This window comes from Amblyraja radiata, chromosome 46 (genome assembly GCF_010909765.2).
Source record: "Amblyraja radiata isolate CabotCenter1 chromosome 46, sAmbRad1.1.pri, whole genome shotgun sequence".
Classification (NCBI taxonomy): Eukaryota; Metazoa; Chordata; class Chondrichthyes; order Rajiformes; family Rajidae; genus Amblyraja; species Amblyraja radiata.
Window position 1 is genome coordinate 2,874,213 of NC_046001.1, and position 12,614 is coordinate 2,886,826.

The 12,614-nt window shown below is 49.3% G+C and overlaps 1 protein-coding gene across 3 annotated transcripts in view; it reads left to right on the plus strand.

The window, feature by feature from the left end:
* The first annotated feature begins 456 nt into the window (after positions 1 to 456).
* Positions 457 to 12,614, plus strand: part of gli1 (GLI family zinc finger 1) — a 65,005-nt gene continuing 52,847 nt past the window's right edge. For all 3 annotated transcript variants that reach the window (XM_033015548.1, XM_033015549.1, XM_033015551.1), the window contains exon 1: positions 457 to 1,029. The gene's annotated coding sequence lies outside the window, so the exon portion shown is untranslated. The remainder of the gene's footprint in view (positions 1,030 to 12,614) is intronic.

A 12,614-nucleotide genomic window follows, 5' to 3' on the forward strand; every position in this document is an offset into this window, starting at 1 on the left:
TAGGAAACCTGAACGGAAACCTCTGGAGACTTTGCGCCCCACCCAAGGTTTCCGTGCGGTTCCCGGAGGTTGCAGGTGGTTGCCGGAGGTTGCAGGTAGTGGAAGCAGGTAGGGAGACTGACAAAAACCTCCGAGAACCGCAAGGAAACCTTGGGTGGGGCGCAAAGTCTCCAGAGGTTTCCGTTCAGGTTTCCTAAGTGGGACAGGGGCATAAGTAAGTAAGTTTAAGGTAGACAAAAGTGCTGGAGAAACTCAGCGGGTGAGGCAGCATCCACGGAGCGAAGGAAATAGGCAACGTTTCGGGACGAGACCCTTCTTCAGACCAAGCATTCACATACAAGGAATTTGCCTTGGCGCTCCGCCCACAAGAAAACTAAAAAGAAAACTAAACTAAACAGGCCTGAGGATGGTTAGTGAGTCTGACGATTCCCGCCAGGAGTCCAGTCCAGGATTTGACAGTGTCCCTGGGCATGTTGAGAACAGGCTCTCTCAGGCTCTGTATCACAGCCATAGGGATGAGACCACAGATGGAGTCTCGACTTCAATCAGAAACCCAAATTACTTCAAAACAATTTCAAAACTTTCTGATACTTTATTTTGGTCTTAATCGGGACACGCGAAGAAGGAGAGGGGCGCCGAAAGAGGAAAGAAGCAGAAAGTTTTTGTTTTGAAGTGAAGACGTCTGAAAGGATACATACTAAAATTCAAGCCCTTTAAAACTTCCGACACCAGGGTGGTCGAAGAACAAATTGAGAAGGAATATTTATAACATAAGGGTTTAATGATCGCTGGGAACTCTGAACGCGCCTGGCTCTGGAAGAGGCAACTTTTATTTTTCAAATACTGGAAATTATTGAAGAGGAGAGAAGGAACTGAAATTTGATTTTAAAAATATATAATTTTGAGTGGATTTCTGCTGCTGTCATTAAGTTTTTCTGCTTCATGCTTCCCTGGGTCATATTCAGTGTTTCAGCTCAGATTACCACGGCCGACCCATTCCTCGTTTTATCCTCCTAGGAGTTTCACCAGGTATTTGAGAGATTTCTATCATTATTGTTATATTATTGGTGCAAAAATCAACCCTGTTGCCTTAAATCCGAAGTTTTTTCTCGGGCGAATGCAATTGTTATGACTCTTTGATGTGCATTCCTGAAACTTGTTTAATGCAAACTCATAAATAATTGTGCTACACTCTGTGAATCTCTATCTACAGTGTTTATTCCCCACGAAGATATATATATTTAAAAAAAAGTCGAGGTAAACAAGTCACAAGAAAAAAAAAACAACCCCGTTATCCCGGGAATTTTTGCTACAGCTGCGAAATGTATCTTTTCATTTCACTTCCCACCCAGACACTCTGTATCGATTCCTCGCCTTTATCGCAGTCGCTTTTAAAGGAATGGAAACTATAATTGAGGACAAATATGAGAAAGAGATTAATTTGAAGACGACTGCAGGTGACAGTGGTAGCAATAGGTTTTAAACGAAGGGCGAATGCAGAAAATATTCGACCAAATTGACAACAAAATTCGTTTTTTGTTGTTTTATTTGCGTAAATCCTGATATTTCTGAAACAGATTCTAAGATTGAGGAGAAGGGGAGGCTTTATGAAGGAACATGTGATTGTTTGGATGAGGTTTAATTAGTGAAACTGTTGTATTGTCTTCTTAATTGGTGGTTCCTCTTTGTCGTTTGTCGGCGCTGAGTTGTTTTTATTCATTGAATGGGGTTGTTTTTTTGGCGCCTTGTTTCCCCCTCCCCTGCCAGCATGAAAGACCAGTGGCATGAGATGTTTGAAGACCTCCCAACTTTACCCAGTTGCTTTGTTGCGCCTCTTTTGCGCCACTTTGCTACATTGGACGAAACGACTCGAGTCTCCTCGATGGCAAAGGGCAGTAGTAGCGATGGGTTCAAGATTGTCCACGGTTCTGGAGTAACTCCCAACCGGCCCACCAAACTTGGTTGCGTCTCATTCCCGGGCTACGGCTTCATTTGACTGAGATCCCTCTTGAGATCTGAAAGCATTGAAACCATCCCAGAGGACAGACAGACAGTGCTGCTGCTCCACTTACAGGGTGAGGGATTTCGCCGGGGCAATGGTGAGAGGGTCCCGGTTGGAAGTGCTGCGGATGTCCCATCCCCCCCCCCCCCACCCCCAGACAGTCCCGCCCCAGACAGTCCCATCCCATCCCAGACCATCCCATCCCATCCCAGACTGTCCCATCCCATCCCAGACCGTCCCATCCCATCCCAGACTGTCCCATCCCATCCCAGACTGTCCCATCCCATCCCAGACCGTCCCATCCCAGACCGTCCCATCCCAGACCGTCCCATCCCAGACCATCCCAACCCAGACCGTCCCATCCCAGACAGTCCCGTCCCTGTCCCAGACCGTCCCATCCCAGACCGTCCCATCCCAGACCGTCCCATCCCAGACCGTCCCATCCCAGACCGTCCCATCCCAGACCGTCCCATCCCAGACCGTCCCATCCCAGACCGTCCCACCCTGTCCTGCCCCAGCCCCTTCCCTCCTATCCCCTCCCCTCCTGTCCCCACCAGCGTTGTATCTCTAAACTAGACCAAACTAAACACTGAGGGTGACTTTATAGAAATATATAAACTCACAAAGGGAATGAATACGGCAGAGGTCCACAGACTTTTTCTTGGGTTGGTGAAATCTAAAACAGGTGGGCTTAGAATTAAGGTGAGAGGGGAATGATTTAAAAGAGACTTAGTGAGCAATGTTTCACACAGTGCGTATATGGAACATGTACCAGTGGTAGCTGGAGTGGCCTGTATAATAATAATATAACTGACATTTAGACAGGTACATGGATAGAAAATGTCCACAGTGATATGGGCCAAATGCAGGGAGATGAGACTAGCGTTCATACTGTAGACATGGTCAGCATGGATGAGATGGGACGAATGGCCTCTCTCTGTGCTCTTTGACCATTTAGCATTGCATTAATGTGATCAATTTTAACGATTCATCATTTGGTGAAGTCTTTTTAAGTTCAATTTGGTTTAGAGATACAACGCAGAAACAGGCCCTTCGGCCCACCGAGTCCGTGCCGACCAGCGATCCCCGCACACCAACACTATCCTACACACACTGGGGACAATGAACAATTTTACCAAAGCCAATTAGCCTACAAACCTGAATGTCATTGGAGTGTGGGAGGAAACCGGAGCACCCAGAGAAAACCCACATAGGTCACGGGGAGAACGTACAAACTCCGTACAGGCAGCACCCGTGGTCAGGATGGAACCTGGGTCTCTGGCGCTGTGAGGCAGCAACTCTACCGCTGCGCCACCGTGCTCTACTTAAGAACCGCTATCTCCCAGAATGTGTGGAGTGGAGAAACCTAGGAATATGTAAACACTGACTATTATTCTGCTAGGATTTATTTTTCTATTATACTTCAGTGAGGTCTAAATCAGCTTTACAAAGAAAGTTGTTGCCTTCTGTTCTCCACTCTGTGGACCCGAACCATTGTTTATTTGCCTGGACATACAGTTTGCAAAAGTCGGGAATATGTGTCTGCTCTGATCTCATCGGAATTCCTGCTTTCCATGACTTGTCCTCGGATTGGCAATGTGGGAATGGCCAGAATGTAATCACTGTCTGGAACGTAATGTAATGATCTTAATTGTTCCTTTACCTGTCAATTCTAATTTAGTTTAGAGATACAGCATGGAAACAGGCCCTTCGGCCCACCGAGTCCGTGCTGACCACCGATCACGCTAGTTCTATGTTATCCCACTTTCCCATCCATTCCCTACACACTTGGGGGCAATTTTTACAGAGGGCCGATTAATCTACAAACCCGCACGTCTTTGGGATGTGGGGGGGAATCCCGAGCACACGGAGGAAACCCACGCGGTCACGGGGAGAGCGTGCAAACGCCACACAAACAGCACCCAAGGTCGGGATCAAACCCGAGGCCACGGTGTGGCGCTGTGAGGCAGCAGCTTAAAGGGCAGCACGGTGGAGCAGTGGCAGAGCTGCTACAGCACAGGGCCGGAGACCTGGGTTCGATCCTGACCTCGGGGGTGCTGTCTGTGTGGAGTTTGCCCGTTCTTTCTGTGACCAGATGGGTTTCTGCCGTGTGCTCGGGTTTCCACCCACGTCCCAAGGACGTGCGGGGGGGTTTGTAGGTTAATCGGCCCCTCTGTAAATTGCCCTCTAGTGTGTAGGGAGTGGATGAGAAAGTGGGATAACATCGAACTAGTGTGAACGGGTGATCGTTGGTCGGCACGGACTCGGTGGGCCGAAGGGCCTGTTTCCCCGCTGTATCTCTAAACTAAACTATAATTAAATCTTTGTTTTCTAGAAACATAGAAAATAGGTGCAGAAGTGGGCCATTCGGCCATTCGAGCCTGCACCACCATTCAATATGATCATGGCTGATCATCCAAAATCAGTACCCCGTTCCTGCCTTCTCCCCATATCCCCTGATTCCGTTAGCCACAAGAGCTACATCTAACTCTCTCTTGAAAACATCCAGTGAATTGGCCTCCACTGCCCTCTGTGGCAGAGAATTCCACAGATTCACAACTCTCTGGGTGAAAAAGTTTTTCCTCATCTCAGTCCTAAATGGCCGACCCCTTATTCTTAAACTGTGTGGCCCCTGGTTCTGGACTCCCCCACCGTAGGGAACATTTTACCTGCATCTAGCCTGTCCAATCAATCCCTGAAGAATGTTGTATGTTTCTATAAAATCCCCTGTCACCCTTGTAAATTCCTGTGAATACAAGCCCAGTGGTATAATTCCCCTCCAGGGTCTGTATCCACCACTAGAGCCCAGCTGCCAACAGCAGTAACTGTGGATTACTTTCCTGATGTGGCCCTTTTTTGCTGGCTCAGCACACGGCTGGGTGGCACAACGTTCGGGACCCACCTTGTTCTTTCCCAATCCTCATGGCTGCTGCTCGATGCTCCTGCTCAACTAACAACCCTTGTCGACGACTTATCCCATCATGTTGCCAGTTTCTTTGATGGCACGACCGAACTTTATCTAGCCTCACACAAAGCACTTTATCAAATAGCCTGTGAAAATTCACAACCATGACTACCATGACAATTCTTTTACAATTTTCTCAAAGGGTCTCTCCAAATATGACAGCTACAACAGTTTTGGTCTCCTAATCTGAGGAAAGACATTCTTGCCATAGAGGGAGTACAGGGAAGGTTCACCAGACTGATTCCTGAGATGGCAGGACTTTCATATGAAGAAAGACTGGATAGACTCGGCTTGTGCTCGCTAGAATTTAGAAGATTGAGGGGGGATCTTATAGAAACTTACAAAATTCTTAAGGGGTTGGACAGGCTAGATGCAGGAAGATTGTTCCCGATGTTGGGGAAGTCTAGAACAAGGGGCCACAGTTTAAGGATAAGGGGGAAATCTTTTAGGACTGAGATGAGAAAAACATTTTTCACACAGAGAGTGGTGAATCTGTGGAATTCTCTGCCACAGAAGGTAGTTGAGGCCAGTTCATTGTCTATATTTAAGAGGGAGTTAGATGTGGCCCTTGTGGCTAAAGGGATCAGGGGGTATGGAGAGAAGGCAGGTACAGGATACTGAGTTGGATGATCAGCCATGATCATATTGAATGGCAGTGCAGGCTCGAAGGTCCGAATGGCCTACTCCTGCACCTATTTTCTATGTTTCTAAGATGGTCCTTTAGAAATCCATGCTGCCTGCCCTTAATTAACCCAAGCTTTTCCAGGTTAAATAGCTCTCGTTTAGGCAAGGTCGGTCCATGCAACCTAGGGACTGCCAAGTCCATTGTTAACCAGAGCGCCAGAGGCCCGGGTTCAACCCTGACCACTGGTGCTGTCTGTACGGAGTTTGTACTTTCTCCCCGTGACCGTGTGGGTTTTCTCCGGGTGCTCCAGTTTCCCCCCCACACACTCCAAAGACGTGCAGGTTTGTAGATTAATTGGCTTGGTATAAATGTAAATTGTCCCCAGTGTGTGTAGGATTGTGTTAGTGTGCGGGAGATCGCTGGTCGGCACGGACTCGGTGGGCCGAAGGGCCTGTTTCCACGCTGTATCTCCAAACTAAACTAAGGGAACAGTTCTCTCCTTTCCATGTGGCCACTGCTTCCAGCTGCAATAAAGGGGGGCAAAAGGCTTTGGGACGTCCCAAGCTTGATGAAGGTGCTACGTAAATGCAGCTGTTAATGCAGATGCTCCCCTCTTCCATCGCCTCTTCTGCAGGGAGGAGACGACAAGAGTGTTTTGGGCCATTCTCTGGCAAGTGAACCGACATGTCACACACGTGACATGGGATGGGATGACAAACAGTAATACATTTTAAGTAAGTAAGTATGTTTGTTGGCCAAGTATTCACCTACAAGGAATTTGCCTTGGTGCTCCGCCCTCAAGTAACAACATGACACACAGTGACAGTGACAGTTACGAATGACTCAGAAAACACTAAATATTAATAATAATAAAACATTAATGATAAAACACCACTGATCAAGCATGTGAACCAACAAAATACCAGATCACATGAAGGCTACAGACTTTTGGCTGTTGAGTAGAGCAACTACTCGTGAATAAAAAGCTGTTTTTGGGTCTGGCTGTGGCAGCTTTGACAGTCCGGAGTCGCCTTCCAGAGGGAAGTGATTCAAAGAGTTTGTGGCCAGGGTGAGAGGGGTCAGAGATGATCTTGCCCGCTCACTTCCTGGCCCTTGCAGTGTACAGTTCATCAATGGAGGGTAGGTTGCAGCCGATAAGCTTCTCTGCTGATCGGACGATTCGCTGCAGCCTCCAGGTGCTTGGTGCTTGGTGGCTGAGTCAAACCAGACCATGATGGAGAAGGTGAGGACAGACTCTACGATGGCCGTGTAGAACTGGACCATCATTGCCTGTGGCATATTGTGCTTCCTCAGCTGCCGCAGGAAGTACATCCTCTGTTGGGCCTTTTTGTGACTGTGGAGTCAAATCTTGCCTAAATATTCTTGTCGGAGATTAATCTTATTCATTGCTATTTTCCTACCTACAGGACTATAATGCATGTCTGCCAAAGCCATGAACATTCTACCTTTTTTTAAATTCACAAGGGTTTGTGAAATAAAACTGAGTTATGGAAAAAAAAGGCTTCCGTGTTAGGTCACACACGTGACCAGTCGTATTTGACCCCCGACCCTAAACAAACATTGTCAGCATAACATAAACATTTCACTTGGTAAACTTTGAAAAGAATATGAATCATATATATACAGATATATCCCTTCGATGGTGGGGAGGTCAGTACCCGTGATGTGATGGACTGGGCAGTGTTCAACACTATTTGCAGTCTCCTTCGCTCCTGGGCGTTCGAGTTGCCGAACCAGGCCGTGATGTAAGCGGTCAATATGCTCTCTACAGTACACCTGCAGAAGGTCAAGAGGATCCTCTCTGACATACAGAGTCTCTGTAATCTTCTCTGGAAGTAGAGGCGCAGCGGTAGAGTTGCTGCCTCACAGCGCCAGAGACCCCGGTTCAATCCTGACTACGGGTGCTGCCTTTACAGAGTTTGCACGCTCTCCCCGTGACCTGCGTGGGTTTTCTCCGGGTCCTCCGGTTTCCTCCCACACTCCAAAGACGTACAGGTTTGTAGGCTAATTGGCTTGGTGTAAATGTAAATTTTCCCTAGTGTGTGTAGGATAGTGTTAGCGTGCGGGGATCGCTGGTCGGCGCGGACCCGGTGGGCCGAAGGGCCTGTTTCCGTTCTGTATCTCTAAACTAAACTAACAATGAAGCAATGGGGAGTTTGACAATAGACAATAGGCCATTTGACCCTTCGAGCCAGCACCGCCATTCAATATGATCATGGCTGATCATCCCCAATCAGTCCCCCGTTCCTGCCTTCTCCCCATATCCCCTGACTCCGCTATCTTTAAGAGCCCTATCTAGCTCTCTCTTGAAAGCATCCAGAGAACCGGCCTCCACCGCCCTCTGAGGCAGAGAATCCCACAGACTCACCACTCTCTGTGAGAAAAAGTGTTTCCTCGTCTCCGTTCTAAATGGCTTACACCCTTTATTCTTAAACTGTGTGGCCCCTGGTTCTGGACACCCCCAACATCGGGAACATGTTTCCTGCCTCTAGAGTTTGGGGTGGAGCGATGGGAGTTTGGCCGCTGTTATAGAGGAAGTGGATTGAATGGCATCCTCTCTTTCCATGTGAGGTCACCCTGTTACTGGAGTCAAAAACCTGTGGGCCAACATGGCCAATTAGCGGTGTTAAAGAGAATCTTAACTCCTGCCTGGTGTTCCCGCTGAGAGAAATAGCAGGGAGCTCAAGAGGGTGAAAGGGACCATTGTGAGTCACTTTCTCACTGGGGCTTAACAATGCAATAAAGACTGGGATTAACTTCAAGAAAGGTAGGATCACTTTCACACAGACACACACGGCTTTACACAGGGGCTCCGAGAAGGGAAACGGTTTGACCTGCAGGTGCATAAAGCACCAATTGAATGCCGTTCCCTTCTATTTTCACACGTTTGTTTGGAGATGTGTGCTGTGAAAATGTTATCGATCCTCCCCTCGACTCCGTCAAGGGACCCCGACAGTCATTTCAGGTGAGGCAGAGGTTCACTTGCACCTCCTCCAGCCTCCACTGTTCCAGGTGTCGACTCCTGTATATCGGTGAGACCTAGCGCAGGCTTGGCGATCGTTTCGCTGAACACCTCCACTCAGTCGGGCCTAAACCTACCTGATCTCCCGGTTGCCAAACACTTTAACTCCCCCTCCCATTCCCACACTGACCTTTCTGTCCTGGGCCTCCTCCATTGTCAGAGTGAGGCCTAGAGCAAATTGGAGGAACAGCACCTCATATTTCACTTGGGCAGCTCACACCCCAGCGGTATGAATATTAACTTCTCTAACTTCAAGTAATCCTTGCATCCCCTCTCTCTCCTTCCCTCCCCATTCCCAGTTCTCCGACTAGTTTGACTGTCCCCCCGGATTACATTTTATCTCTGTTTGCTTTGTTGTCACCTTCTCCTCGCTAACAATGATTGATTCTATATTTTCCTTGATCCACATCTCTTTTGCAATGAGAACAGGAATGGTTGTTGGAGGAAGTACGCTAGAAACATATAGAGATCCTGGTGGAGCTATATAAAGTTATGTGGGGATAGACAGGATAGGATAGACTATAGGGTGGTGAATCTGTGGAATTATTTGCCACAGGCGGCTGTGGAGGCCAAGTCAATGGCAATTATTTAAGGTGGAGATTGACTGAGTCTTGATTAGTACGGGTGCCAGGGGTTATGGGGAGAAGGCTGGAGAATGAGGCTGAGAGGAAAAGATAGATCAGCCATGATTGAATGGCGGAGTAGACTTGAATGGCCGTGATTCAAGAGATTCAAGATTCAGGAGAGTTTATTGTCATGTGTCCCAGATAGGACAATGAAACTCTTGCTTTGCCTCCGCACAACAGAATATAGTAGGCATTAATACAGGACAGATCAGTGTGTCCATATACCATTGAATATATATACACACAGTTAAAGTCCAATAGGCTGTTATAGTTCATAGTTTGTTTGAAGTTGTGTTTAATAGCCTGATGGCTGTGGGGAAGTAGCTATTCCTGAACCTGGTCGTTGCAGTCTTCAGGCTCCTGTACCTTCTACCTAAAGGCAGCGGAGAGATGAGTGTGTGGCCAGGATGGTGTGGGTCCTTGATGATGCTGCCAGCCTTTTTGAGGCAGCGACTGCGATAGATCCCCTCGATGGTAGGGGAGGTCAGAATGGCCTCATTCTGCTCATAGAACCTGTGAGGAACACAGACGCTGCCAAAACCAAATGTTTCCAGAATTTTCAGTTTTATTTGACCGATCTGCAGCAGGTATTTTTTCATCTTCATAAGTGGCGTATTATTTCAGGGGATAAGTGTGTCTGCTGGATGGTTCCAGCAGTGTGGCAGGTATATCACATATAACAGCAGTGTAAGATAACAAACGGGATTCTCCACATTTGTCCATATTTTGGTCATCTTGTTATTATCGTGTATTTTCAATTCTGGCAATGAATGTAACTAAATCTGGAACATTAAAGGCACTGCAGTTTTTTCTTCCTTATTAACAAGAACTTTATTCAGTATTTGTATTTTACATTTTACAAGCTACAAAGACTTTCAATAGTCACATTACATCAGGCGATCATTCGAATGCAATCGTTCATCTTTATCCGCAACGTGCTCGACCCTCCCCCGCGGCGACCAGCGTTCACGGAAGGCGTGTGTGTGTGTTCCCTCTCCATGGACACGCGGGCACGGACGTAGGCCCGGAAGAGGGGCAGGCAGCCGACTCTGGTGGGACTATCGACCGCCCGCTGCCTGGACACGCGAATAGCCGAATGGCCATCTTGGCTAGGCCCAGGAGCAAACCGACAGGGAGATCCCCCCCCGACCATCCCCTCCCCCACTCCCTGTCTTGTGCCCAAACGCCAAAATCGTGGGACTAAAATGCAACCAAAACTTGAGGAGCAGCCCCCTTCTAAAGGCGCTGCCACGTGTGACAGGAACTTGCAGCGTTCCCAAGGATCCCGAATACCCATCCAACTCCATGGTATCCGGTTTGGAAATGAAATCTGTTGACCTTGTATCCCTGCACATAAAAGAACCACATTTTATTTTTTTAGGGACTTTGTGATTACCCGTACTGATACACATTTAAAAATCCCAAATTCTAGGCCCCATGTTATGGGAATGATGCTGTCAAGCTGGAAAGAGTGCAGAGAAGATTTACGAGGATGTTGCCAGGGCTAGAGGGTCTGAGCTACAGGGAGAGGTTGAGCAGGCTGGGACTATATTCCTTGGAGCGCAGGAGGATGAGGGGTGATCTTATAGAGGTGTACAAAATCATGAGAGGAATAGATCGGGTAGATGCACAGAGTCTCTTGCCCAGAGTAGGGGAGCGAAAACCATTGGTTTAAGGTTAGGGGCGGAAGATGACGTTCTCACATGAAGGGTGGTGGGTGTATGGAACGAGTTGCCAGAGGAGGTAGTTGGGGCTGGGACTATTGCAATGTTTATGAAACATTTGGACAGGTAGATGGATAGGACAGGTTTAGAGGGATGTGGGCCAAACGCGGGCAGGTGGGACTAGTGTAGATGGGACATGTTGGCCGGTGTGGGCAAGTTGGGCCGATGGGCCTGTTTCCACGTTGTAAGACTATGACTATGACTCAAGTTCTGCTGCTATTTTTGTGCCATCTGCTGTGACATATGGTACATGGATAGCACAGGTTTGGAGGGATATGGGTCAAACGCAGGCAGGTGGGATTAGCTAGAGTTACTGCCTCACAGCGCCAGAGATTGTATTGGATGGCAGGGTGGGCTTGAGGGGCCGAGTGGCCTACCCATGTGGCCTTGCGTACCACAGCTCCAGTAACCTGTTCCACGTTCACCCATTTCCCTGGAACCCTCTCTTTCTTTCACTGTTGCTCACTCCGTCCCCTTTACCTCACACACACTATTTTCCTCATTCTTTCGTTATTTTCTCTTTCTCTTTCTTTCCTCATTCTCACTCCTCTCTTTTTCCTCTCTCTCTCTCTCTCTCTCTCTGTCGTTCTTTCCTTCCGTACTCTCTCCCCTCACCCCGTGTCTCTCATTCCTCACACTCTTTCTTCTCTCATTCTGTCTCTCTTTCCTCTCTCTTGATCCCCCCTCTCTCTCTCTCCCTCCCTCCCCCCCCCTCCCTCCCTCCCTCCCTCCCTCCCTCCCTCCCTCCCTCCCTCCCTCCCTCCCTCCCTCTCTCCCTCCCTCCCTCTCTCCCTCTCCCCCTCTCTATCTCCTCTCCCCCCCTCTCTTTCCCCTCTCCCTCCCTCTCTCCCCCTCCCTCCCTCCCTCCCTCCCTCTCTCTCCCTCCCTCCCTCTCTCCCTCTCTCTTTCCCCTCTCTCTTTCCCCTCTTTCTTTCCCCCTCTCTCCCTCCCCTCTATCCCCCTCTCTCCCTCCCTCCCTCCCTCTCTCCTCCCTCTCTCCTCCCTCCCTCCTCCCTCCCTCCCTCCCTCCCTCCCTCCCTCCCTCCCGTCCCTCCCTCCCTCCCTCCCTCCCTCCCTCCCTCCCTCTCTCTCTCCCTCTCTCTTTCCCCTCTCTCTTTCCCCTCTTTCTTTCCCCCCTCTCTCCCTCTTCCCACCTCTCTCCCTCTTCCTCCCTCCCTCCCTCCCTCCCCCTCTTCCTCCCTCTTTCCTCCCTCTCCCCTCTCTATCTCCTCTTCCCCCCCTCCCTCCCTCTCTCTCTCCCTCTCTCCCCCCCCCCCTCTCCCTCTTCCTCCCTCTCCCTCTTTTCCTTTCTTTCCTTCTCTCTCTCTCCTCCCTCTCTCCCTCATTCTTTCCCCTCTCTCCCTCTCTCTCGCTCCCTCCCTCTCTCCCGCCCTCCCTCCCTCCCTCCCTCCTTCCTTCCCTCCCTCCCTCCCTCTCTCCCTCCCTCCCTCTCTCTTTCCCTCTCCCCCCCCCTCCTTCCCCCTTTCCCTCCCCCCCTCCCTCTCTCCTCCCTCCCTCTGCCTCCTCCCTCCCTCCCTCTCTCCCCCTTTCCCTCCCTCTCTCCCTCTCTCCCCTCTCTCTCCCCCTCCCCTCTCTCTTTCCCCTCTTTCTTTCCCTCTCTCTCCCTCC